The following is a 27,917-nucleotide window of genomic DNA, read 5'->3' on the forward strand; positions in this document are numbered from 1 at the left end:
GGAAGGTGGTCTTGGTCTTCGATCAACTCTCTTGAGTAGTCAAGCATTGGTTGCTAAACTATATTAGTGATGGTGCTCTGACAACATCAACTTTGGGCTCCTATTATCACTCATAAATATTTTCATGGTGCTGATCCTTGCTCTGTTTCTGCACTTCCTCTTGAAGGTCATGGCTAAATGGTCTAGCATACTTTGAAGATAGGTGTGGTGTTAGTCAAGAGGGGTCTATTTTGGATATGTAAAGGAGGTTCTAAGGCTTTGTTTTGGTCTGATGCTTGGGATGGATTTCCTTCCATTTTATCCATGTACCCTTATCTTCAGTCTCTTTGTGACTCTTTTCATGCTACTAGATGGGATAAAGTGGCTCATTACAAGACTCCTTATCAATTGGGACCTGTTGTTGGTTACAAATGAAAGCATTCTTCTGATTGGCCTCCTGGAGGCACGGACGTGGATTATCAGGTGCTTTCTTAGATTCTAGCCTCTAGAGAGTGTTCCTCTTTGCTAGGTACATATGTTTTGGCTTGGGGAGGTACCTTGTCTGGTAAATATCATGTCTTTTCTAGCTATCAAGAGATAACCAAACAATTATTTGGGGATGTTGAGGTCCCTTGGTGGAAGCAAGTTTGGAATAAAGTTTCTTGTTCCAAGTGCAATTTTTTCATTTGGCTAGTGGCTCACAACCACTGTCTTACATGGGATAATCTTTGTAAACATGGATTTCAGGGCCCCTCTTATTGTGTTTTGTGTGGTAATGGGAAGGAGTCTATCTCCCATTTGTTCTTCCATTGCTCCTATTCGACTTAGCTATGGCACCTTTGGTGGAGTGCTTGGGGTTGCTCTTGTAGGCATGCTTCCTCTTTTCCTGAGTTCTAGGCCCACTTGGGTAGTGCTCCCTCCAAGTCTTCTCCTCTCCATGCTGCTTGTATTGCTGTCCCATCATTCATGCTTTGGCATATCTGGTTGGAGAAGAATCGTCGAATTTTCCAAGATGTTCGGCTTGGTGTTTTGCATCTTTGGTGGAAGATCTCACATTCTCTTTAGGAAACTATTCAAGTGAAGTGTGAGCTAGATGGGGGTATGGATCTGGTTGATCTTGCTATATGCAATTACCTCAATTTTCATCTTCAGGATGGGGTTGTAGCTCAAAGGTTTCCTTTCGTGTCCAGGTAGCTTCAGCATCAGAGGAAAGGTCAGGTAAATCAGGATGGGTAGTGGACTCCTCCTCCATATGGAGTTCTGAAAATTAACACTAATGGTTCTTCTTGAGGGAATCTAGGCTCTGCTGGTATTGAGAGAGTGGTTCGTTGTAGTTTTGGTGATGTTAAATTCTTTTTTCTCAGTCCATAAGGGTGATTACACTAACAATCTCATGGAAACTCAAGCTATTTTATATGCTATGGAATAGTTTTGTTTGCGGGGATGGAGTTAGATTATCTTTGAGTCTAATTCCCAAGTGGTGGTGAACTTTCTTTCCTCGCAGGAGCTTGATGATGTAAGTTGGCAGCTGGCCACTATTATGAATCATATTATACTCTTCTCTACCTCTTTTCAGTTCATTAGGTTCACTTATATTCCTCATGAATTGAACAGAGCTATTAATTGTTTAGCCAAATGGGCTTCTAGTCATGATCCGGGTTGGAATAATATGGATAGGTGGAAACTTTCCTTTGAGATGGTGCAAGAATTTGATGATCTTGTTGCTCAGGATCCAGCTCCTTGTTGAGCTCTCCTTGTTGTATTCCTTTTTTTCTTAATAAATTTTTACCCCTCTTTTTCCAAAATCATGCAATTCATTACATTAGCGATCTCTGAACACTTACTTAAACTAAAAATCCAAAAATACCCATGAGAGAAAAATCTCATCAAATTGTAAGTGTATATCATTTTCCTTCCTGACCTTTGTCTTAACCATATTGAACAGATTCAATTCATGAAAGTAATGACTTAATTTTGACAAATTTAATCATCTTCTTCTTCCCTTCAAGTTTCCCAAAAATAAAATTCTCCATATACTCTACACGAATGAATCTTCTATATTGATAGGGATGCGTCTCATCTATGAGCTCAAGAATAGGGCCGACGTTCGCTTCAATACTTGGACCATAAAACATAGCAATGCAGATTCAATTCTTGTCCATGTTTGTGACTGCTCTATGCTCAGAGCTCTTGTATATTCCATTGCTTAGTACCTAAAAAACACACAAAAGGAATAATTTACATTTGATATGAATCTACTATTATCAAACATTAGTCCCCATTAATTAAACCCAAATGATAAATCAATATTGTAGAGGGAAGCCTTTTGTAATCTTGAATACATGAAACCTCAAAATTATCCACCCATGGAAACATTCTTGAAAATAAGTTAACATAAATTGATGGTTCCTACAGGTTGTTTTGGTCCAAAGTTTGTTAAAACACATCTTGATTACCTCAAGCATGTTCCCAGTATTGATAACTAGAGCATCAGGGGTGGGTTGAATAGGAATCCATTGACCATCTTGCAGATTTGTAGTCCAACTATTTCATCGTCCTACAAAGAAATTGTCAAAGCATATTCATCTGAATGAGAGCTTAACCCTAAATCAGATGTGGTCTTGGGCAGGGTGGGTATTAATTCATTTACATCCTTTGTATTATTTTCTCACACACATTAATGAAACAATCTAGTTTCAGCCCAGCATTCTCTGATAAGAGGCAAAGAACTACATTGTCCAGCTTTTGAGTTTCAAAAGCGTATTGATCCACAGTTTCTCTGTAACAAATGGGTGGTGCAATCAGATTGAAAATTAAAATTTGATGGAAGTTAGAAGGATAGAAATTTGAAGTAGATATGCTTCAAATATCTATGGCAAAGTGAAAAGAGAAAATAATATGTCACAAATACTTGGGTACCTAAAATCTACTGGCTCTTTTGGCCAGAAATCCATTTTTCTATTTTGCGGAGGTAGAGTAGTCAAGGATATGATATCTGCCCAATCTAGTATTTGGTCATCTGAGCCTACGAAGGCATGGAAAAGCCTTCTAAATCTTTCATTTTGTATTTGAGTTTTTCTTCTAGAGGTAGTTGAATGAGTTCCCTAACGATTTCCTTCATTCTTTCCATCAAAGACAAAGGGACTCCATGATTCACAACCTGACAATATAGAGGAATAGATACTATCTTAGTAAAATAAAAAAAATAGGAGAACAAAGATGATTTGGTGACTGGAATCCACTAGAGAGTAATTCCTCATCACATAGATAAATGACCATATCCTGCAACAACAATAATCTAAGAAAGCAAAGTTTTTGCTTAATCTTGATTCCTAGCCTTGAGAAGATCGATCATTTAAACTACAAGATCCTCTTTTCAAATTGTCAAAAATTCCTAATACACAAAAAAAAATCTTTTAAGGAAATTATTACTCATGTAGATAATCAATTTGGATGTACACACCTGAAAAAATCCCTATTGCTGGCATGCAATACCAAGTTTCTTCAATTCCTTTTACCTATAGAGATCATTAGAATCACTCAAAAACATGGCACTATCAAATATGGGGATGTCTATTTGAGGAGGAAATCCATTTGGGCACTCTTCCTTTGGTCTAATATACCTTTTGGGGAGGCTTTGAAGATTTTGCGATGCTAATTCCTGAACAATAGGAATTGAAAACCTCTTTGAAGTTCCATCAGAGGGATTATATGCCAAGGCATAATTAAACATGATGGTGTTCTTAATCTAAAAAGGTCATTGACATGCTCCTACATTTATTAACTCTTCTCACTCTCAGAAACAGAAGCCAAATGTCCATATATACTAGATTATAAACAAAGATATTTGATAATTCCCTAAAATTTTGTATTCATATATATTCTCACAAACAAAGGTAAAAAATTGTAGAAAATTCTATGTCTATATATATTCTCATAAACAATTATATTTGATAATTATAGAAATTTGTATGTCCATATATACTCTTATAAACAAAGTTATTTGATAATTGTCGAAAATTCTATATGCACAGCTATTTGTTTTGGGGGAATTCTATTTAGTTAAACTATTTGATGATTTTGGAAAATTATATCCAATATTTTTGAAGTATTAGATAGTAGCCAAAAGGATGGGGGGCTGACCTCAAAGTACAAAAGGGAAGAAAAGTTAGTCAAAGGTTACCTCTTTGTCATCTATCTGATACCAACTTTAAACTTCAAAAAATATATAATTTCTAGAACCAAATCAATAATACCATTAGTCCTTAAACTTGTAAAAAGAGAAAAACTAAAAAACAGTCCAACAACACTCAAACAAATTGTTGCTATCAGTCCCACATATCGACATAAACATATAATGTAAAACCCCATAAGGTATTTTGTTCATAGTAACCAACAACATAACAATAATTAAAGAAAAAAAAAATAGACCTACGTCTAGGTACCCTCATTTCTAGGATCCTCATCCTTATTCTCTTTAGGTGCGTCCTTGTTCATGTCCTCCCCCTCTACCTTGACAGGTTTGTCGAGGAGAATCTTCAACTAGTCCTCTACTAGGAACCCATAAATGGATCAAGTTGTTTTGCTCTCCTTACCAAAATCATTCTCATCCTTGTTCACTTCCAAAAAGTAAAGTGTGATGGCCACATAATACATGACTTTGGAGGAGAATTCCACTCGAGTGTCAAATTTTTGGTAGATACCAATGTGATTATTTGTTTGATCCCTCATTGACTACTCTAGGCTATCCAGTCTAGCCTTGTTGTGGCTCTATCCATGGATATGCTTGTCCTTTCTCCCCACCTTTAGTACTATCTTTTCTAGGGGAGATGATGTCTTCCCCCCATGCTTCTAGTCAAGGTAGCTTCAAGGGTGTTAGAACTGTGAGAGGGGCTAAAGGGATTGGGGACATGCTTCATGTCTTGGGGTAGTCTCTTCCTTTTTGTAGGTTTATCATCATTTTTGGTAGATTCAAAGTTGGAATCATGCTTTGGAGGGTGGGGGAGAGGCACGGGGGTGGGGGGGGGGAGGGAGGGGCGGGGAACTTGAGCTTTTCCAGCTGGAGGCATTTGCTAGTTCTCTTGCAGCTAGAGGCATTTTCTAGTTCTCTTGACACCTTACTTACTCTTCCTACCATTTTTATGAGAATCAATGGGGCTAATTTTAACCTCAAGGCCATGGGTTTTCTTGGTTTTTTTGTGGTTGGGACTAGAGCCAGGGTCCAATGGGACTTGGAGGTGATAGAAGCCAGTGGGTTGATCAGGAGCAGCAGGTTTTGGGCAAGATGGTAGATATATAGTTTGTTCATGAACCCCTAATGGATGAGATAAAAGGTTTTACCCTCCTCTTATTTCCTCCTAGACTTATAAAAACAATCTTCCATGGAAAGCAATAAAAGAAATGAAAAGGAAATATGATCTAGGTTTCTGAAGTGGTTAAGAATGGAAAAATAGAAATTCCATCCAATGTTAAATTTTTGATGATTGTGGAAATTCAAGCTAATGTTGATGTTATTTCCACTTTTCAAAATATTTGGAGGTATTAAATAAGGGTTAGAGTGATTTCTACCATAATTTAGATTCTTTATAAAGTAATGTATCTAAGGTATTATGAGCAATGAAAGTGTTTTATTACCTAATTATTTTAGATAATTTATTCAAATCTTTGACCCTATAAAATAAAACAATCCCTTTGCACATGGTATGTTAAAGTTAGAATTTTTGAAATGAGTTAATGGGATTGTTATATGGAATATAAGTTTATATGTAGGGGGAAAGATCTAGTAATCATCTAAGCTAACTTAGCGCACCTAATCACCTAGAGCTCCTAATCTATAAGTCAGATTTTGATTTTTTGGGTATATTTTAGTGAATAGAAAGCTTAAAGCTAAGGTTTAAACTTTTGGGTATTCATGGATATATTGTAGGGATTTTGGAGTGCAAAGTGGTCAACAGTATCATTTCAAAATGCTTGGCCTATACCCCTATGTTTGCGCAACAATATTTTCTTAATAAAAAGACAATGATACTTGTGGTTAACTATTATTGTAATCTTCAAGAAATGCCACAATATTGGTGCAAAAATTGGTCAATCACTAAAGTAGATAATTACTACATGTGTTTTTAGTTTTAGGTGCTCTTATTTGAGGATAGCTATAAGAAAACTATCATAATTATTGTACTAGATCTCTTCCTAAAGTTGGAAAAAATCAACTACTTCCTAGATTGAAGCCCCTTATCTAAACCCAATAAAAATACCTATGCTGATATAGCTACTTCAATCTTTGAAGGCCATAAAATGTTTTTAATTTAATAGAAAGGGAAATTAAATGATTTAAGGGAGGGTAAACATAATGAAGATTGTCCTTTTTTTTTCCATAAACAATTGTTGCACATTTTTTACTCCCTATTTTTCAAAGCTTACTTTCAAATTCCAAGTGACTATTTTAAAACAAGATAGATTCCAATTTCACCTTTCTCATTAACAATAGGCCTCATATGACATTTGTATTTATGCATTGTTAAACATATTTTGCAGTTATAACAATATATAGTAGTTTAATTTTATCTTGATTTTAGAAGTTGAAGTGTTGTCTATTCCAACTAATTCACTTCGAATTGTGGTTTTTAGGATAAAATTAAAGTATTTCAATTTTGATGCAGCTTAACAATTCGTAGTAAATGATGGGTAATATTAATCAAGAGAAGAAGAAATAAAAAAGGGAGAGCTCAACAAGGAGTCATATTCAAATCAACAAGTTCATAAAGTTCATGAGATAATTCATGTGGTAATTACCCCCTATTTATAGCAGTCCAATCCTACACACTATCAAAAGTTCATTTATGCAAGTAATCGACAATTCCATTTCACTCTTGAGGGATGTAAGTAAAACAAACTAACTCAAGAGTTCTACAAAATAGAAGAGTTTGATTAAAAACTAAAGATAGGGGCCAACTAACATCCTAAAGAGATTGTGAAGTAAGAAAGTTTGTAACCACTTGGGACTCAGACTCATAGATAATTCTACGCTATCCCCCCAAACAACTTTTTTCCATAGCATGTAAGATGACCATCACCTCCATAAGATTGTTAGTATGAAAACCCAAGTTATGCACCAAGAAAAGAAGTTAGACCACCATAACTACAATGAGACACTCCCACAATGCTAGAAGGACCTAGATTCCCCAAGGAACAACCATTGGTGTTAAGAACACTAGGTGGAGGAGGAGTTCAATGCCCTTCAAAATTCACTTGACTCTTCATATTTTTCCTATGATGTCTGGGAAGACCATGGAACCTTTGACCTCCAATTCCTTAGAGCCCTTTGTGAAGTTAAATATTGAGGCAATTATAGATGGTAAGGTCACTAGGAGCCATACCCCCATCTAACACACCCTTAGCCTAAATTATTTTGAATGCAGAGAGTGGTAAATCTTCCACCAGTCTTGCATAGGTCTAGTCCATACATCTTGAAAGATTTGTTTGTTCCTCTCCAACCAAAAATACGAAAGAATAAATGAAGGACCAAAAACCCATATACCCTAAAGAGGAAAGCCTTTAATGCTTATTTCATTTGTGTTTTAGAAAAATATGTTTGATACTTGTAGAAATAACTAGTATGTGATTATTACTTTGCTAACATAAAATAATTGCCTATGTTTACTAAGCTTATTTAAAGATCATATCTCATATTGTAATATATCTAATTTCTCTACCTTAGAGACTAAATTGGAGATGCATAATAATCTCCCCAATTTCTAAAGAAATTTTTTTGTAATGTTTGGCATTTTGTCATACATTTGGTAGGAATGTGGTTATAAAGAATTCTGAAATGGCTAACAATCCACAACATGTAACCTAGATTTCTAGAAGTTACAACATTTATTAGTTATAAAAAAGATAAGACCATTTTTTCAGGGGTAAATCTTGTATGGATTAAGTGGTAGTAAAAAAAAACTAGGTTTGAATTATATACAAATTATTCCAATTTTATAACTTCTTATTTACTTCCTACTCAGACCTTATCTCAATAATTGAAAGATACTATATGGGATATTGATTGGAATGCCAAGTTTGGTATGTAGTCTTTCCTCTTTTGGCCAATATATGACAAGTTTTGTTATGTCTACTGTTTTAGTTCTTAATAAGGTTTAGTATATAGATTTAAAGATACCTAGAAAGAGGGCTTAGGAGGGCTTATAGTTTACTAGACTAAAAATGAGTGATTATAGATGGATAATAGCTTTAAGCTAGGCTGAGCTAGAAATGAATGATGTAACCCTTGACCTTACATTGTAGGGCATTTATGCCAGACATTCATGACTGATAGGGAGAGGAACTTGATGATACCTTCTAAGCTATCCCAACACTAGCTATGACATATATGGAATGGTTCCTAGCTCCAATATACGTAGAATGGCTAAATAATATAGTATCGTACCATCTTACAAATTCATGCTATAGTTCTCAAATTAGTAGTTGTCTCCACATACCTTGGTTACAAATGCATGTTACTGATTCACTCGCCCCCTCTCAGTAACCTAGCTAGTCTTGATTATTTCCAACAATTGGTATTAGATCATTGTGCTTCTTAGGATAAAGTTTGACAACTTGAGAAAATATGAAATGTCCCTTCCTCTGATTTTATATGATATTTCAAGCCTCTAATCAGATCTTTAAGATCAAACAACCAATCTTTCAAAGATCCACCAATTTCTCAATAAACCCCAAATCGGGTATACCGGAAATAGTGCCAAAAACTTCATAGCTTCACATATTATTAGTAAATCTGAAAGTGAAAATTTTTATAGAAATTTTAGCAGCATAACATCCTAAAAAATTAAATTTTCAGATTTGTATAACATTTACACAACAACTCCCAAATGGAGGATAAAAACAATGCTCATCGGGCTCCCGAAAACAACATAGAATAGCTCGAAAACACCACAAAAACACTAATAATCTATCACAAAAGTATAATCACAACCAAATACATATATTCAGTTCTATTTTAACATCTAAAAGTATTAAATATAACAGAAACCAAAACTGATATGAAATACTCAACCGGAAACACCAAACTCTTACAAAAAACACACTCGAAAAACCACAAATCTGAACTGTTTAGCACAAAGGAAAACTCTACATGAGCATGCACATGGAAAGGCTTCAAAATACCATCCTTAGCCTTCCTAGAAACCTGAAGACTCCCATTCTTGGGTCTCCTTCTCCACAGGTTTGGCAGCCTCTGAAGAACAACAAAGCAATGCGCAAAAATCAAGTTCTAGAATGAGCCCAAAATGCCTCCAAACCCCTTAAAAGAGGGCATAAACTTAACTCACATCCAAGAGGGATTAATAAAACATATTTTAATAATAATTTTCATTTATTAGTCCATTAGCTTCCAAATATTATCCCCTTTTGCCGAAACGTCACCTTTTTTGGGCCTGCCTACCTTAGCAAAGATTATTATTTTTAATTATTTGAAAAGGGGACATGACAAGTCCTCCCCTTCCAAATATTGCTTGTCCTCAAGAAATGGCTGAAAAATAAACCAATCAATCAACCTGGATCCCAAATTTAGTCATGAGCTATAGTATTGTCAATTAACACCGGCTCCTGTAATATCCTCTGTAATATAACCAAGAGGAATCTATAATCAAACTAACAATTATAGCTCAACCAAACTCCAAAATCACAACTTCCACAGTCAAAAACCCATGAGACACAAACTCTTAGAACATCAAAAGCCAAGTGAAGTGGACAAATCAAACTGCCAACATAGTAAATACCATCAACGCATCCCACTGGCCTATACGAAATGTACAATCCAACTCTGCAACAATGGTGAACGCTCTTGAATGAAACTATACCAAGTATGGAGAATCCACACACTGTACAACTTTTGCAGTCAACACAAATCTGTAGATCATCGACCACTATCTCATAACCATAACTCCCATACACCACTAATGGTGAAAAGCCATCACAGGATAAACATCAAGAAATGGAACCCAAACCAAATTTTCCTGCCATCAACTCCTCAACATAAGGATCAAATGCTAACTGATGTACATACCCTACAATATAATGTTGATTAAAAAAACCAACCTCAGTCAACAGCTCACCATGAACAAGTGATACAACCCACTGTGACTAATCACTAGCTAAGTCAAGAGATGTCATAGCCAAAGGAGTAGAATCAATAACAACACCTAGTGAAGCATCACTCCCAAACTCCTGCTCTAAGTCACATATTATCAAACTATCAACTGCAGAACCTATTGCCATGTCATGCCCATCACAAATCTCATCTTGAGGCATCAAACTGTCCCATAACTGATGATAAGCACTAGGAACCAAACTACATCTATGTATAATCATCTCATCAACATGGTAATCAAAGGTAGATTGATGAGCATACCTCACAGTGTAATGCTGATAGAATGCACCAATCTCAGTTAGTGGCTCAGACTGCAATCTAGATGTAACTAACTACAATCAATCACTAACCAAGTTGGAACTGACTACTACCTCTGAAGACATCACCAAGGGAGTAGTATTACTAGTAGGATCCATGCCAACTATCGACTCACCAATATCACACATGATCTTTGATACAACATCTCTAGTCTTCATGCCATTAGTGCTAGAGGTCACCACCATGTCAGGCATACCACAACAATCTACTGTAGCACCCAACTCAACTAAACCTAACTCTAGTGGGGATGAACCCGATATGCCAATGTTAGTATCAAGGATGGATGCATCCCCATCTCCACTATCTTTAACAGTCTCGACCATGGACATCCTTAGATCATCAGACACCACAGCGTGTGACTGTACAAAATCTAGTAAAGACTGTAGTTGTTCTAACTCCATGGTCACCTTAGCCAAATGAAACTGTGACTCCTTGAAAGCCAACTATGTACTCTCAGGAATCTCAGAAGTCACCTCAAGCTGCTCAATAAGCTCACTCACCTCATCTTCCTTGGCCAACAATGCATCATATGCTGTACTGCCCCACTCCATAAGATAATCTCTGTCGGCTACCAACTACATATAATCCTATTTCAAAATCTGGATAGCCTCCCATAAAGAGTGGAACTCTATCAAGGAAAGATAACTGCCTCCCTGCTCATCACTAGTAGGAGAACCCCATCCATAAACCGCTAACAATTGACGAGCAACATCAAAATGTTGGCAAGCGATAGCAATGTTTTGCTCACTAACTCTCAACTGATTAGACACATGATGGCACTGGCTTGACTGCCTCCTACAAACCTCCTCTGATGCAATGTCTAAAGGAGTATTCTCAAAGTTACTAGTCTCTAGAGTATTACCATCCATATCTTGTGAATCAACTCTAAAGCTCATATCAACATACGGAGTTCAAAAACTATAGCACTGCTGTCCAACTCCTTTGTACCCAAGGAAACTAAGTCTTCAAAACTGCCCACTACATCCTCCTGGATGTCATCAATGCCAATATGATCCTGGGATTCATCTGTACACACTGCTAAATATGAAAGATTATCAACACATTCTAGAAAGTATGGTCGACTGGATATATGAACAAAGCCCAACACTGGTGTATAAAAACTAATACCAACATCAGACAAGCTGCTAGCACAAGAAAAGATAACACTGTGCAATCTGCTAATCAAATCCATGATAGCACCCAAACAAACACTGCTACCAAAAAGTGTTCAAGATCTCTAGTCAACTGAATCCCAAATGCCAATATAACAATATTGAGTCCATATCTGTAAACTAGAATTAGCTGGTAACTCAAGAAAAATCCTCACTTGAGTAATATGACCAATACCAACTAACTCCACATACCTGTCATGATGAGATAATGAAGTCACAATACTGTCTTTGTTCACTTTTAGCTGGCTAGACAAATCATGTGAAGTACTACCAACCTCAACCTCATGTGATGAAGCATCTAACTGTGCCTGGTACTCTTTCTCAAAAAATTCATTAATGCTCAATGTTTGATCATCTCTACTAGGTATCTCACCATCATGCACAACAACATCCTCATAATCATTATCTGAACCCACTACGCTGTAGTCACTGCCTGGTGTAACTATACCATCCTGAATACCTGTGACATGACCCTTTGATGGCCTGTATACAATTGTATCAGTTTGAGTATGAAGTTGACCATTACTATCAATCTACATAGTATCCTTTCTCACTACCTCCTGTGGCAGAGTAGAATCTGAGACCTCTACCTGGCTATAAGCTAGTTTCTCAGACTCCTCATGCATGTTTTTAGTAATTGTGTCATCTTCCCTATGAGAAAATCTGCCAAATAGAAATCCAGTCAACATATCCACCTTAGCTGGGTCGGACAACATGTCATTCATCATATGGTGGTGCTCAACCAACTGTTTAGACATGTCATGGCTTATTTTTATAAGTTTATCTCGAATGTCTAAATAACCATCCTTTCTACTATTCTGACTTTGGATATCAATTGTCCAAGATTATGTCCTCTAAGACTCTGTACTATACCTGTCCATTCTGGATAAAGTAGAGTGTAACCCCAATAGGTTATAACTTCTTCAAACACCAAGAATTAACATGCAAATGATTAGAAGTAGCATGGAACCATAGATTTTGACATGCAGCTGATTAGAAGCAACATGCATTCTTCAAACACCAAGAACTAACATGCAAATGATTAGAAGTAGCATGCAACCATAAATTTTGACATGTAGCTGATTAGAAGCAACATGCAACCACCAAATTCACCAAGAAATAACATGCAAATGATTAGAAGTAGCATGCAACTAGAGATTTTAACATGCAGCTGATTAGAAGCAACATGTAACCACCAAATTCACCAAGAACTAACATGCAAATGATTAGAAGTAGCATGCAACCATAGATTTTGACATGCAACTAATTAGAATCAACATGAAAATGATTAGAAGTAGCATGCAACCATAAATTTTGACATGCAGCTGATTAGAAGCAACATGCAACCATAAATTTTGACATGCAAGATTTGGGTAGTTGTCAAAACTAACATGCAAACTTCTACAAACCCTCAGGCTAGAAAGATCATAGCTCTGATACCACTAAAATTTCCCTTCCTCTAATTTTATATGATATTTCAAGCCTCTAATCAGATCTTTAAGATCAAACAACCAATCTTTCAAAGATCCACCAATTTCTCAATAAACCCCAAATCGAGTGTGCAGAAAATAGTGCCAAAAACATCACAGCTTCACATATTATTAGTAAATCTGAAAGTGGAAATTTTTATAAAAATTTCAGCAGGATAACAGCCTAAAAAATGACATTTTCAGATTTGTATAACATTTACACAACAGCTCCCAAACGAAGGATAAAAATAATGCTCATCGGGCTCTTGAAAACAACATAGAATGGCCCAAAAACACCACAAAAACACTAATAATCTATCACATAAGTATAATCATGACCAAATACATATATTCAGCTCTATTTTAACATCTAAAAGTCTGAAATATAGCAGCAACCCAAACTGATATGAAATACTCAACTAGAAACAACAAACTCTTACAAAAAACACACTCAAAAAACCACAAATCTGCACTGTTAAGCACAAAGGAAAACTCTGCATGAGCATGCACATGAAAAGGCTTCAAAATCCAGTCCTTAGCCTTCCTAGAAACCTACAAACTCCCATTCTTGTGTCTCCTTCTCCACAGGTTTGGCAGCCTCTGAAGAACAACAAAGCAATGCACAAAAATCAAGTTCTGGAATGAGTCCAGAATGCCTCCAAACCCCTTAAAAGAGGACATAACCCTAACTCACGTCCAAGAGGGATTAATAAAACATATTTTAATAATAATTTTCATTTATTAGTCCATTAGCTTCCAAAGATTATCCCCCTTTGCCGAAACTTCACCTTTTTTTGGCTTGCCTGCCTTAGCAAAGATTATTATTTTTAATTGTTTGAAAAGGGGACATGACAAAAGATCAAGGGAAATGGAGATACTCAAACTTGACAAATCTATTGATAATGAGAGGCTAGATCTGGAGATGGCCATAGCTCAACTCAAGGAAGCAAAAGAGCATCTTTCTCAATCCTTGAAAAGAAGGAAGGAACTTGCAAAAGAAACAAATGACCATTAGTATGTTGAAGAAAAAATTGAAGACTTTTACCCTTCAAGCAATTCAGATGAAGCAAATGAGGCAATCAAAGGGCTCCTAGAGAATAATGGCTCTTTGCAAGAAGAGGTAAGAAAATTGAAAAGAGAACAAGAAATTCAGTCAATAAGAATGTGTAAAATCTTGGAACAAAGGAATAAGGAAAGTGAAGACTTGGAGGCAAGGTACAATGAAAATTAAAATCAATCCCTTCAACAAGAAATTCTTTTCAATTATCTCTCCAATGCAAATGAGGAAATCATAAATTTGAGATCTAAAAATGAAAGTTTAAGGAATGATTTAATCACTGAAAGACAAATTAGTGAAAGACTAAAAGCTGATCTAATTTTTGAAAAGCAACTCAATGAAAGGATAATGAAATCTCAAGCAAACATGGATCAATTGAATCAGCAAAGTGATCAGAATCTCTATTGAAAAAAAGTCAAAGTAGGACTTGGATATAAAGAAGAAGGTGAATCTTCCAAGCAAGGTGCCCAAAGGAATCAAAGACCTACTTTCAATCATTGTGCTAAGTTAGGTCATACATAAAAAAAATGTTGGAGCAATGGAAAGGAAAAATTCAATGAAAAATGCTACAATTGCAATTAGCATGGTCATAAAGCTAATGAATGCAAGGAGAAACCAAAATTTCAAGGTAAATGTCACAAATGCAAGAAACAAGGTCATAAGGCATCTGAATGTAGATCTAAACCATTCAATCCAGTTTAACAACTTGTAAAGGCAATATTTGGTTGGGATTACAATATTTGGTGTAGATGTCACTATTGTGGAGAATATGGACACATTGGCATAAACTATGCATGGCATCACTTGAGAAAGAATGATACAATAGTGAGATGTTATACATGCACTAAACTTGGTCATATAGCAAAGAACTGCATGAACATAGGAAAGGTTGAAGATGAGAAGAAAGCTAAAGCTGATAACATTAGGAAGAAAATGAGACAATGGTGGATTTCCAAATCTACTGAGCAAGCTAGTTCAAATGATGGCCATCTCACTCAAGAAGTGGGTGACTCCACCATTTCCAACTAGATTCTTAAAGGAGGAACTAGAACTATATCTTCAAGTTATATCTCGAGTAGTTCCAAATGAAAGAAAATAGAAAATTCAAATCAGTATTTTAGATATAAAGGGATTACATGAAATCAAGTCATACTAAGAAATCTTGGTCATAGACTCCACCAAGCTAGGTTGGGAGTAATAAAAATTTCGTTTTGATGCCAAGTCACAAGCTTCTACCGAGCTAGTGAGTGGATAATAGTTTTTCACACACTACATCATTATGGTACCTAGTATTAATGGAGAATTTTCATCAAAAAAATTGAATTTGACTTCATTTTTCACCACAACTTTAGAATCCATAGAGCAGAGTGATTCTAGAAATTTTGAGCAAATTTGCAGCAAAGAATTTGTTCAAAAATTTTCTCTCATTTATCAAGTAACCATGGCATCTAGAAGTAGTAGTAGTAGCAAGGCAAAAAGAGGATCTGGGATGTTGGTAAAAGATGTGGAATGAAAAGTGTCAAACTTCAAGTTAGTACCAGCAGTTGCAGAGTCATTGGATCTTAATGGAGCTCAATCAAAAATTCCTCTCAAAGTACTCCTATTTAAAAATATTCACACTCATTTTAAGTGTTCTTTTCAAGAGATTGGAACCCTAGAGATGGATAGTGCCCTAGGAGAAATGTGTGTTGATGGTTTGTTGAAACTTGAGCATAAGCATCTAGAGACCAAAGGATTAACCCATATCCTGCATATGCCAAGGAACTTCCAGATTAAGTGGATTAGGTATATTCTTAGTCATGTGCATAATGGTCAATTATGGTTAGAGGAGCCTTCTTTGATCACCAAGAAAATGATTCATAAGATTATGGGTTTCCCCATGCTGAGCAAAGCCAAAACTACAAAAACCCTTGGTTAGGAAGACCTTCAAAAGAAAACCCTAGCTGAGAGGGATGGTAGAGGCTTGAAGATTAGCATTGTTCCTAATGTGGAATTAAGGATTGACATTCACATAATTTCTTACAAGATTTATAGCTCTAGTCATTTGAATAGTGTGCCATGTGAGGCATTTCATTTGGCATATAAGGTTGTAAAGAAAATTTGGAATTTGATCTATCCGAATTATTGTTGAAGTAGTTGAACAAAAATATGGACAGTATTAGGACATCAAAGAACAACCCCTATAAATTTGGTTCTTTGTTAATATGTCTTTTCTTTTATGTTCAAAAGTTTTTCCCATTAAAAGGTTTAGTAGTAGGGAGGAAAGACACTCAAATTTTGTATCAGATTAAATGAATTTATTGTAGAAATGGGTGAAAACTTTGATGGCATTATGGATAATTACTTTGAAGTGTTCAAGGAGAAGATGAACAATAGGTTCAGGATTCCTCCCATGCTTGTTGAAGACTACAAAGATGATGTATGTTTTATGGTTGATTGTGATAGAGTGTATACCTAGGCAGTTGGGCCTAGAATTGCATGGATGAAACCTCTTCCATATGAGGTTAACATTGATGAAACCAAAGATATCATTAAAGCATTGGTAAATGAGCTAGTAGATCCTAAGCTAGCTATTTTTAGAACCTATGAAGAGGCCAAAGCTAGAATTGAGCTTGAAATCAAGCTACCCCAGGCAATAAGGAAAGGTAAGAGGAAGCTAGCCAAGTTGAAAACTGCTAGTGGCCCTCTTATGCTTACCAAGGGAAAAGGAGAAGATGAAGAAGAATTAGAAGAAGAAGAAGAAGAATAGGAATCTAAGATGAAGATAGAGCCAGTGAAAATGTATGGTAGGGTAATCATTACCAAGCCACCCAAGGCCTCCATAACTATATTCACAAGGAAATCTAAAAGGAAAGGAGATAGTGAAGTTGTGCTTGTTAAGCCTCCTCCCACATTTAAAGAAAGACTCAATAAATTTAAAGTAGGTCCTAGAATCAATAAATTCAAAGCACTCAAATATGAATCTAGAACTCCAACAGAAAGAAAGAAAGTTGAAGATCTGATCATGGATAAACTAGGAAGATGGAAATTCTCTCCTGATCAGTTTTCTTCACAAATCCCTATAGTATTATTGGACAAAGTCAAGGTTAGGTGGCAATTAGCTAAATAGATAGCTAAAGACATATTTGAGCAAACCTTGAGAAAACTTCTACCAAATCTTTCAAATGTAGAGGTTAAGGTAGCATTGAAAAAGAATGAAGAGAAAATGATGATGAGATTTCATACTTGTCTAATTTTGATAAAGGAAATTGAGCATGTGGTCAAGGATGCCACATCTATTTGGGAAAACATCTATCATCTGCACAAGCCCAGTGAAGATCCAATAGAGATCAAGGATGATGATGATGATAGTGACAATGAAGAAGAGGACAACACTCCATGTGTCACTTTTGATGTTGAAGATTATTAGGCATTGAAGGATGATGATGAAGAGAAAGAGGAAGAGGCTAATGAGGAAGATAAGGAAGGAGATGAAGAAAGTGATCCAATGAGAATAGTAGCACAAGTCATAGCCTCCCTTCCTCATTCTCCACCTAAGTCTGCTACATCATTAGGGTTGGAATTAGCTTCAGCAAGTATGATTGCAACAACCTTAGATATATCATCTTCTCAATCATTATTTGCTACCTCACAGCTCTAGGTATTTGCAATGGAAGTGTCTACCACTTCATCTATCAAGCTATAACCCTCTTCATCAGCTCTCAAGTCATCTACAACAACAATATGTGAAGAATCCAGTTCCACAATTTTGTCAACTTCTTCAGCAACATGTATAGTAAGTTCACCATCATGTTCTACAATTTTGACTACTACAGCTTTGATAGCACCAACTTTTGTTCCAGTTAGTTCTTCTATTGTAAGTACTCCAATTTGTGCTCCACCTATTGTTACTTTAATTTTGGATAGCACATCAATTTTGGATTTAGCTAGCACTTCTTTGAGTTTTCCTTTAGTTAGACCCATTCAATTTTTTACTGAAGTCCGACTATTTCTACAATTGTCTCTATTTCTAAGTCCAAGATAGTGAGGTCAGAAGTAGAACCAAAGACACTCGTAAAACTTCTACTTACTGGGAAATAAATTGATGATGATATTGATTTGGACAAGGAAATTGTCATTCCCAATTTGGATCTAGATATTGCTATAGTTGATGAAATGAGATTGGTTAGCCAACTTTTGGAACAAAAGGCAAGGAAAAAGAAGTTAATAGCTAAAAGAGATAAAGAGTTTACAATAATTGAGAATGCTAAGAATATAATAACAGAAGTTATAGGTGTTGATGTGGATTCATCACAATACATTTTCCTATAGTTGGAAGAAGTAGTCAATAAGTTCAATGAGGATACATCTAGCCAAGAAAATTTAATTGAAAAGGTAGAGAAAAAGTTTGATAATAAGCTACTTGAGTATATTGCTATAAACCAAGTAGAACTATCTTCAATTTTGAGCAATCTTGAACATTCTTTTTCCAATTTGACATCACTTTTTGCTAAGATTTGTGATGTTACCAAGTACACCAAGGAGATAAAGGAGAAATTGAATAAGATTGATGTAGATATGAAAGAAAGTCCTCAAAGGCTACAGCTTGACCCTAGTTCAAGCTCATCACATCACATCAAGGTGAGATTTTTGTCAGATATGTAGGTAGAATTACTAAGAGAGGAAGCCAAGATTAGGTCCACATTGATAGATATACAAAATATGATCCTTCTAGATATGGACTAAATGTAGAAACATATTGCATATTCAAAAGCATTGGTCCAGGATAACAATTTTTCCATAGCAGATCATATGATTGAAATTTTAACAGAAGTTCAAGTGGTACTCTCCACCTACAAAATTTTGCAAGACAATTGGGATAAGACATTGGCTCTTATTCTCAAGGTATAGTATGAATTTCTCTCACATATTGGTGTCTCTATTTGAAAACATTGCATAACTCTTTGGAATTATTGTCAAAAAGGGGCAGCAAGAGATGATAAGAGAAATGTGGAGACAATAAGGGAGAAATAGATTGATATATGTGCAAAGAAAGACTATGTATATATTGTGTCATATAGATGGGGGAGATATGAGAATATATATATATATATATATATATATATATATATATATATATATATATATATAATAGTTTTACAAAGATCAATTTTGAAAAATCAAAATTCAGTATGTTAGTGTACATAAGTCTTGGCTTATAAGTGTTTTTGTTACTAATGCCAAATGGGGAGATTTTTGGCATTATGTTGTATTTGTCACTAGTGAAAATACTTATTCAATTCTATATGGTTACCAAGCTCATCACTCATTCTACAGTTTATACCAAGCATTTAGTGGTTGCCAAGTAAGTTCATCAGTTAAGCAGTTCACATATAGTATTCTTGAAGCTACCGAGTAAGTGTGCAATCCAATAGTGTTTACTAAGCAGACAATGTTCACTAAGCACATAGTGGTCACTGAGTTTCATAGTATTTATTGTGTCATCGATTTATGTGATGAGAAGTCAGTGTCTACCAAGTGATGGATGTTTGAGAAGCCAGTGTTTACTAAGTGCATGCAAGGTAAATGAAGGATTTAGTATCTACCAAGTGACACTATATCTACCAAGTGACACTATATTTACCAAGTCTCTAATGGTTATTGAGTTCAAAGCTATGTTGTGTGATTAGTATGGACCAAGTTTCTACTTCTACCAAGTGCATGATGATGTCGAGTAATGTAGTGGATGTCGAGTATTAGAAGTTCACCAAGTTAGCTTACAAAACCCTAGTTTCTACTATTTGGTTGACTTGGTAATATTTTGTTTACTTGTTTTTTAGCTAACTTTGTATTTGTAAATATTGGAATTGGTATATACATAATGTATTTACCATTTGCAATGTATGAATAAACAGATATGTATGAGAATATCAAGGAATGGATATGTAATGTTTTGAGAAGAGTGAATGAAAATCAGCAGTAGAGTAGAGTATTTAGCAAGGTCTACAAGGAGTAGTAAAGTTATATCAATCATAAGAGGTGATCTGTACTTTAAGGATCTAATCAGAAATCAAGTTGTAAGTCAGATCCACTATTTCATCCTGAAAGGTGAATCAGTTTTCTAAATCCTTTAATAGGGTAGACTTGACAGTCTTTCTTTAAATCTCTTAACAGACTGCATACTTCATTGTAAGTTTTTAAAACCTCTAACAACATGGATCTAGCAATCCAAATTGCTCTTAATAGGGAAAATTATCAGAAGTGGTCAATGTAAGCCCTAGCAGGCCAACTTTATACCGCAGTAGTAAATTTTTGTGGCTATCATCCCCACCCTAGGGGTATGTGCAGGATCATGGTCAACCAAACTATGCTCTTAAGTGGCAATAAAAAATTAGAAAATCAGGGTCATGTCAACTTGACATGCAATTTTCTACTTTTTATTAACTTTATATCAAAAAGTTGAGAGAAAAGAATCTCTAGAAAATTGAATCTAGTTTCTAAACTACTAGGACTTATATCAAAAAAAAAAAATTGATTGGTCAAAATTTTGAATTTTAATGCAATATTACAAAAATTTCAGAACAGAAAAAAGAAGTAGACGTATGTCTGACCACCTTAATCAAAATCAAATGATAATATTTTTTAACAATATTTTAGGTATAAGTAGTAGACTCATGCCTAGATGTGACACATATTTTTGGATTTTTTTATTCTAAATAAATAATAAATAATTAATTTTTGAATTTAGTATTTTTGGAATAAAAAAACTCTTATGTCTGACAACCTTAACTAATTCAAAACTCTACAAAATTCAATTTTTCTTTTTTTTTCTCTTATAGTAGAAGAAACATAGAATGTGATGCATCTTTTGGATTTAAAAAATGTTGTACCATTTGGAAGTTATAGTTGTTTTTCAAGTAGTGTGTCAGACATCACTTTATACGTAACTCCATTACAAAATAAGTAATAATTACTTACTAAACTCATAATTTGACAAACCTTACATTTATGGAAAGATAAGAACATTTTTAAGAAACCCTTTTCATTTCATCAAATTTTGGTGAAAAAAATTTCATCAGCTACATGTTTGAAGTAAAAATCACATTAAAATAGGCCAAAAGCACATTTTTTAGGATGTTTTTAAAGTTGACCATATAGGTTTGGTATCAAAAGATATAGTAGACCTTATAAAGATATTAATTGTTTTCATTTAGTATCATGGTGGGTGGGAAAAAAGTTGGAATATATTTTGAAACAGTTTGAGATATTTCAAAACTACAGATTTTTTAGATTGCCACTTTTTGGCACACCATGATCTTGCACATACCCCTAGTTTTACTTTCTATTTGGAAGGTTTTTGGGTCACCAAAATACTATGTTCATGTGTTATGAATGTTTATCTTTTCTCATGCATAAAGTAGATTAGATGAATAAATGATGAATGAGTTAGGTGTTGAATGAATTTAAAGTTTTTGATGTTACTAATTCACCCCTCCCCTCTCAGTAACCTAGCTAGTCTTGATTATTTCCAACAATTTTCATCATATAGAAATATTGAGATATTCTATATGTAAATTAATGTATGCTTGGTAACCTTTTTTTAAATCAATAGTCCCTTCCTTATATTAAAAAAAAATACAATAAAGTTACATATTCACAAAAAAGGGGTAGGGGGGAAATAGGATCACCCCATGAGTTCACACGACCCAAGGCCAGAGATCAACTATTCATCAAAAAAAATCATAGAAAAAAAAAGGCTTTGGTCTCTAGCATAATGCCAACCAAGGAAGGAGGATCCTTATCATCAGATCCCCACCCAGGGATGGGATGAGCTGGTGGCTTAGGGGGAGCCCATCCATTAGAGGCATCATCATTATCATCTTCTTTCTCTCCCTCAGGTTTGGTAGGAAAAATGGATAAATTCAACCAAGAAAATACCCACTTGGGCTTTGAATGAGCAGTGGGCCAACCGATAGTAGGAGGAGGCATAGGGGACTACCCTGATCTAGACCTTCGTAGGGGCAAGACAGAGCGGTGCCAACCACTAGAGCCTCTAGGAGAGTGGCACTAACCAAAAGTACTACTGCTAGGAGAGTGACATTACTAAGAGCAAGGTATGTGTGAGAAGCAAGCAGAGCTACTACATCCTCGATGACAACTACAAGGAGGGGCATGGCTGTTAGAGGTAGAATCCAAAAAAACATGAGCAACTGTATAGTGGGAATTTCCCAAATGTGCTAGCAGCTCTTATAGGTGAGCCACCTCTAGAGCCACTTTATATATTTGTACTTGAATTTGCATCATGAAATTGTTATCAATGCATGTTTTAGTGTACATAGCAACGTTAATGTCAAGAGTGTTATTAGCAAAGATAACAACATTGCGATCTTTCCAAATGGTAAATAAGATCTCCAATATGAAAATATGCCAAATCTAAGAGTATTTGAAGGGAATCTGTGGTTGTCTCCTAGAGTAACCATATGCCAAGAGAAAGGTTATGGGTGGAAGGGGAAAAAAAGATCATGGATCCATTGCCAGTAACACTAATCCCATCTATAGAACCATAAAATATGCAAAAAAGTCTCTAGTTAACCACATAAAGGGCAGTGGGGGTCAGAAACTCCCAAGTGCCATAGCCAGGGGCCTAAAGGCAAGCCTCGAAAAAGAATACACTAGGTAAAATGCACAATTTTAGGCTCAATAATGGTTCACCACATAGTGGAAAATCTATGACTAGAGTGATTGAAGAATTTAAAAAAAGAGTTAACATTTTAGGATGACCAAACCTAAAATTATGTTATTTTTTACTAAAGAAACAATACCACTTTGTCTGGTCCCTTTTTTTGAGGGCCTTAAACTACACCATTTTAGAAAAAGTAGTATTTTAGAAAGTAGATTAAGAGGGTTGTGACTTTTTTTTTTGTCATATCTTGAAATTTTGTGTAGCTATCTTCAAAATCTCATTGAAGTTCAGATATTGGTGATTTCATAAAAAAAAATGGCATCTCATACCCACCTTTTGGTACAAAAATTTTTTGGACTTAATCAGAAGAGATGGTCAATAGTGGAGGAAGAATGGGAGAAACAATTAACAGGAAGGAGTGGATGTGTGTGTGTGTGTGTGTGTGTGTGTGAGAGAGAGAGAGAGAGAGAGAGAGAGAGAGAGAGAGAGAGAGAGAGAGACAGAGAGAGAGAGATGGTAAATAAGGGGTGAGATATGATATCTAGAAAATTAGAGGAGGAGAGGGTGATAGATACGAGATCTAGAGATAGGTGGTATACATGGAGAGGTGATTGTAGGAGGAGGGAGGGGAGAGAGTGAAAGAGGGTAATGAGGAGGAGACAAATAAGAGAGAGAATGGGGATGGGAAGATATATGAGGTATAGAGAAAAAGACAATAATTATGCCATGATATAGATGAACATGGTAATGTGGGAAAAGAGAGAGGTAAATGAGGGGTAAGAGATATTGAGGTGAGAGAGGGGACATAACGAAAGATAGTAACTAGTTAGGATAGAGTGAGATACATGAGGTAGAGAATGAGGTTAAAATGAAGATAGTGTGATAGTAGGTAAGGGAGAGAATTTATCACATGGTAATTATGACAAGGGAGATGTGATGTAGAGAGTTAGATAAGGGGGGAGGATGAGAGACATGTGACCTAGAGAGAGTTAGAGAAGGGGAAGAGGGTGAGAGCAATGTGTGTGTGTGTGTTTGTGTGTGTGTGTGTGTGTGTGTGTGTGTGTGTGTGTGTGTGTGTGTGTGTGTGTGTGTGTGTGTGTGTGAGTGAGAGAGAGAGAGAGAGAGAGAGGATGGGTAAATAGTAGAAGAAATGGTAAATCAAATTATTTTAGACCAAAATTCTAGTCAAAGAAAATTAAATTAATATATTAAACTATTTTTAAAATTAAACTACATTAAACATTCAACCCTAACCATTATTATAAACCAATTTAAATCCTATATGCAAATTTTTTTTTTGATAATAATCATATTTGAGAATTGAACCAAACTACACTCTAACCATAAGAATGAATTAGACCAAATTTACTATTAGGTGTAAACATGAAAACAAAAAATTCCTTAGTAAAAAGTCATATTGGGTCATAATCTTAAATAGAATAAAACTCTAAATGTACATAGTTCAACCTCCATATAATAGATAGCTACAAAATTAATTTCTAATAATAATAAATGAAACTAAACTCAAAGATGAAACTAAATTAAATCATGGCACTAAAAAAAATTAAATACCATTGCTAAACTCAATGGACATACGAAAACAAATTGGTAGTTAAATTTTCAAAGTTTCATGAATTGTTTTAAACTATATCTTGTAATACAATATAAATATAAATTTTTAAATGTAAATATGTTATATACTATTTTTGAATAATATTGTGTTCATAAGATATTACATTTCAATTATTTTAATTTTAAATAAAAATAATCTTTAAATATAAAATAATTAATATGATATAAAATATATTGAATTAAAAGTTAAGAACAACCTAACTTGGATTTGAACAACCACCACTTCACCTAAACATTTATGAAAGGTAAGAGTTCTGAAAGTTTTAAATTAATAATTGATTAAAAGATTATATATTATAAAAATGAAAGTGTTGATAACTCTCAGCTTCCACTTTTTGTTTTACTTCTCATAAAAAATAATGATTTCTTGTTTATATTACTTTTATGCATTTTGTATTCTTTATGAATACCAATTTCTTTTGTGAAATTTGATATTTTTTGACATGTTCTACAGAAATTATATATATACTTATAAGTTTAATTTTTTTTATCATAACATATTTCAAACTCCAAAATAAGAATTCTCCCAATTAATTAAAACAACCTAACTTTTTAGATATCTTCCTTACTGATTAAATTTCATGCTCTCTTTTCAACTTTCTATCTTCTTCTTGAAGATTGGAATTTTTCTCAAGTAGGTCTTTCATTGCTACATCAACTTCATTTTAATTTCTTTCTTGACATAAGTCTTCAATTCTTTTTCCAATGTACAGGTTGTCATCCATTTGTGCTGCAACAGCTTTCATTCTTTGTAATGATTGAGAGAGTTGCTCCTTTTCTTTCTTTAGTTGTTTAATAGATAATTCACAATCCATATTTTCATTATCAACAACCTTTTCTAGCTTGTATACCTCTATTGTCTCTAATCTTATCTCAAGCTGCTAAACTTTTGATGTGAGAACCAAGTGTTTTGATACCAATTGTTGGAAATATAAGATAGGCCAAGTTATTGAGAGGGGAGGGATGAATTAAAAACCAATAAAAATTTAACTCACTTCAACAATTAATCATTTGTACATTATTATAATCTAATTGCATCCATGAAAGAATGAAAGCAATAAAACATTCATAACACTTTGACACAAGATATGGTGACCCAAAAACCTTCCAAATAGAAAGTAAAACTAGGGTGGGGAGGATACACACAAGCTTTAGTATTGCAGTATAAAGTTAGCCTATTAAGGCTTAAAATTGACCACTTCTTGTGATCTACCCTATTAGGAGCAATAAGGACTGATAAGTTCACCTTGTAAAAGGATTTACAAACATACAATGAAGTATGCACTCTATTAGGAGATTTAATAAAAGATTGTTAAGTCCAATTAGTTAAAGAATTTGACTGATACACCTGTTGGAATGAATCAATGGCTGATCTCTGATTTGTAACTATGATTTTCTAAATGAGATTTCTTGAATTTCAATGATCACCTAGCTTTGATAGATAAGTCTCTACTTTACCATATACTTCTTGTAGCCTTCTTTAATTCACACACATCTTCTATTTTTTCATTACTTGATTAATTGATTACATTTGGATATGTTACAATACATTACATATATATCAATCCAATTAATTACTTACTAGAGTTAGCTACAATACCAAATTCATCATAATTCACAAAGTCAACCCATTGCTATAACTTGTGTTCAGAAGACAAACTCAGTGATGTTCTAACACTCGACAAAGACTATGAATGCTCAAAAAACTTTGGCACTTTTTTGATGTTGAAGCTTAGTTCATACTGATCACTTCAAGTATCATGAACTCGGTCAACTCTATATGATTCAATAAACATTGAGAAACATGATAGATACAAAATCACTCAATTGACACTACATAAGTCGGTCAACACTGACTTTACTTTGTTAACATTGCAAGCTTGGTTGACACTATAGAACTTGGTTAACACTATAGAGCTTGGTTAACACTAAGATCTTCATTACTTCTACTAGATAGCTCATTAAACATTTCTATGCTTGGGCTATACTGTAAACTATCTTAGATGCTCAATAGGCATTGTGAAGCTTGACATGAACTACATTCTAACTACTTAGCTCAATAGCAACTCAAATAGTTGGTTAACACTATTGAATAAATGATAATCTTAGTAGCAATGTAATCAACTGACTAAGTGTTAAGTCACTAATAGAAAAATTGACCTTAATGTCAACACTAAAGAGATGAGGTAGAGAGAGATGAGATCAAGAATGAGGAGGATAATTAAGGGTCCAGTGAGAGAGGGAAAGAGAGTGTGTGACATGATTTAATATTATAAGGAGGTATGCATGGTAAGAGTGAGGGAGAAATGGGTGGTGAAGAGATGCAGTGGAGAGAGAAAGGAGAGACAAAGAGAGCAAGGGGAGGTAGAGATATGAGATAGAGAATGAGTAGGATAATGTGTGTGTGTGTGTGTGTGTGTGTGTGTGTGTGTGTGTGTGTGTGAGAGAGAGAGAGAGAGAGAGAGAGAGAGAGAGAGAGAGAGGGAAAGGAAAGGGGGAGAGACATGAGATAAAGAGAAATAGGGGATAACACAAGGGGAGAAGATAGGAGAAATAGAAGGGGAAGGGGGAGAGACATGAGGTAAAGAGTATAATTAGGAATCTAAATAGATAGAGTTGCTAATAGGTAAAGTAATAGGGTAGGAGAGGAGGAGGAGATAAAGATGAACTAATCACAGGAGGACATGTGAGAGAGAAATTGAGATAAGAGGGAGACAATAAGAGATATATGAAGGAGGGGACAACATTATGGATCAAGGATGATGTGTGTGTGTGTGTGTGTGTGTGTGTGTGTGTGAGAGAGAGAGAGAATCATATATTATGTTATTCATATGACATTAGACTGCGTGTTATACTATTCCAAAGGGTGTTCCCAAAAGGGGGTTGTAGAAGCCCCAAAGAAGGTGTAGAAAGAATTGGGAGATGATAAAAATTCAAGAAGATATGAGAAAATTGGTAATTAAATACCACTTAAATGATAATGCTAGAAGATGAGATATTACCTATAAATATGAGCAACATTGGGAGAGAGAGAGAGGGGGGGGAAGAGGGAGAGTGAGAGGGAGAGGGAGAGGGAGAGATGGAGTCAAGAGGGGTCATAGCATACCCTACGATGCATTTCAATCCATTCAAATATCGTATGTATGTCCCTAGGGGTTGTAGTAACCCTAGTAACATATGGTGTCATATGGCAAAAAGTATAAGCTTGAAAAATCCTTAAATACAAAAATTCAATGGGAAAACTTATGATTATTGGGCAGTGACAATGATACCTTATTTTCTTCACAGTATTTTTGGAATATTGTTGAAAATGGATACCTAGAACCAATAAATATAAGAGCATACAATGCACTCTCTCAAGAAGAAGAATTTTTTAAGGATAATAGAAACAATGCACTCTCTCAAGAAGAAGAATTTTTTAAGGATAATAGAAAGAAATATTCAAAAGATTTACTTTTTATCTTTC

General features: G+C 34.8%; 1 pseudogene; it reads right to left on the minus strand.

Annotated features, from left to right (window-relative positions):
- Positions 1 to 1,931: 1,931 nt before the first annotated feature.
- LOC149558218 (oxoglutarate-dependent flavonoid 7-O-demethylase 1-like) lies at positions 1,932 to 3,712 on the minus strand (annotated as a pseudogene).
- Positions 3,713 to 27,917: the final 24,205 nt, after the last annotated feature.

This window comes from Cupressus sempervirens, chromosome 5, assembly GCF_028749045.1.
Source record: "Cupressus sempervirens isolate cs-2001-9-10 chromosome 5, ASM2874904v1, whole genome shotgun sequence".
NCBI lineage: Eukaryota > Viridiplantae > Streptophyta > Pinopsida > Cupressales > Cupressaceae > Cupressus > Cupressus sempervirens.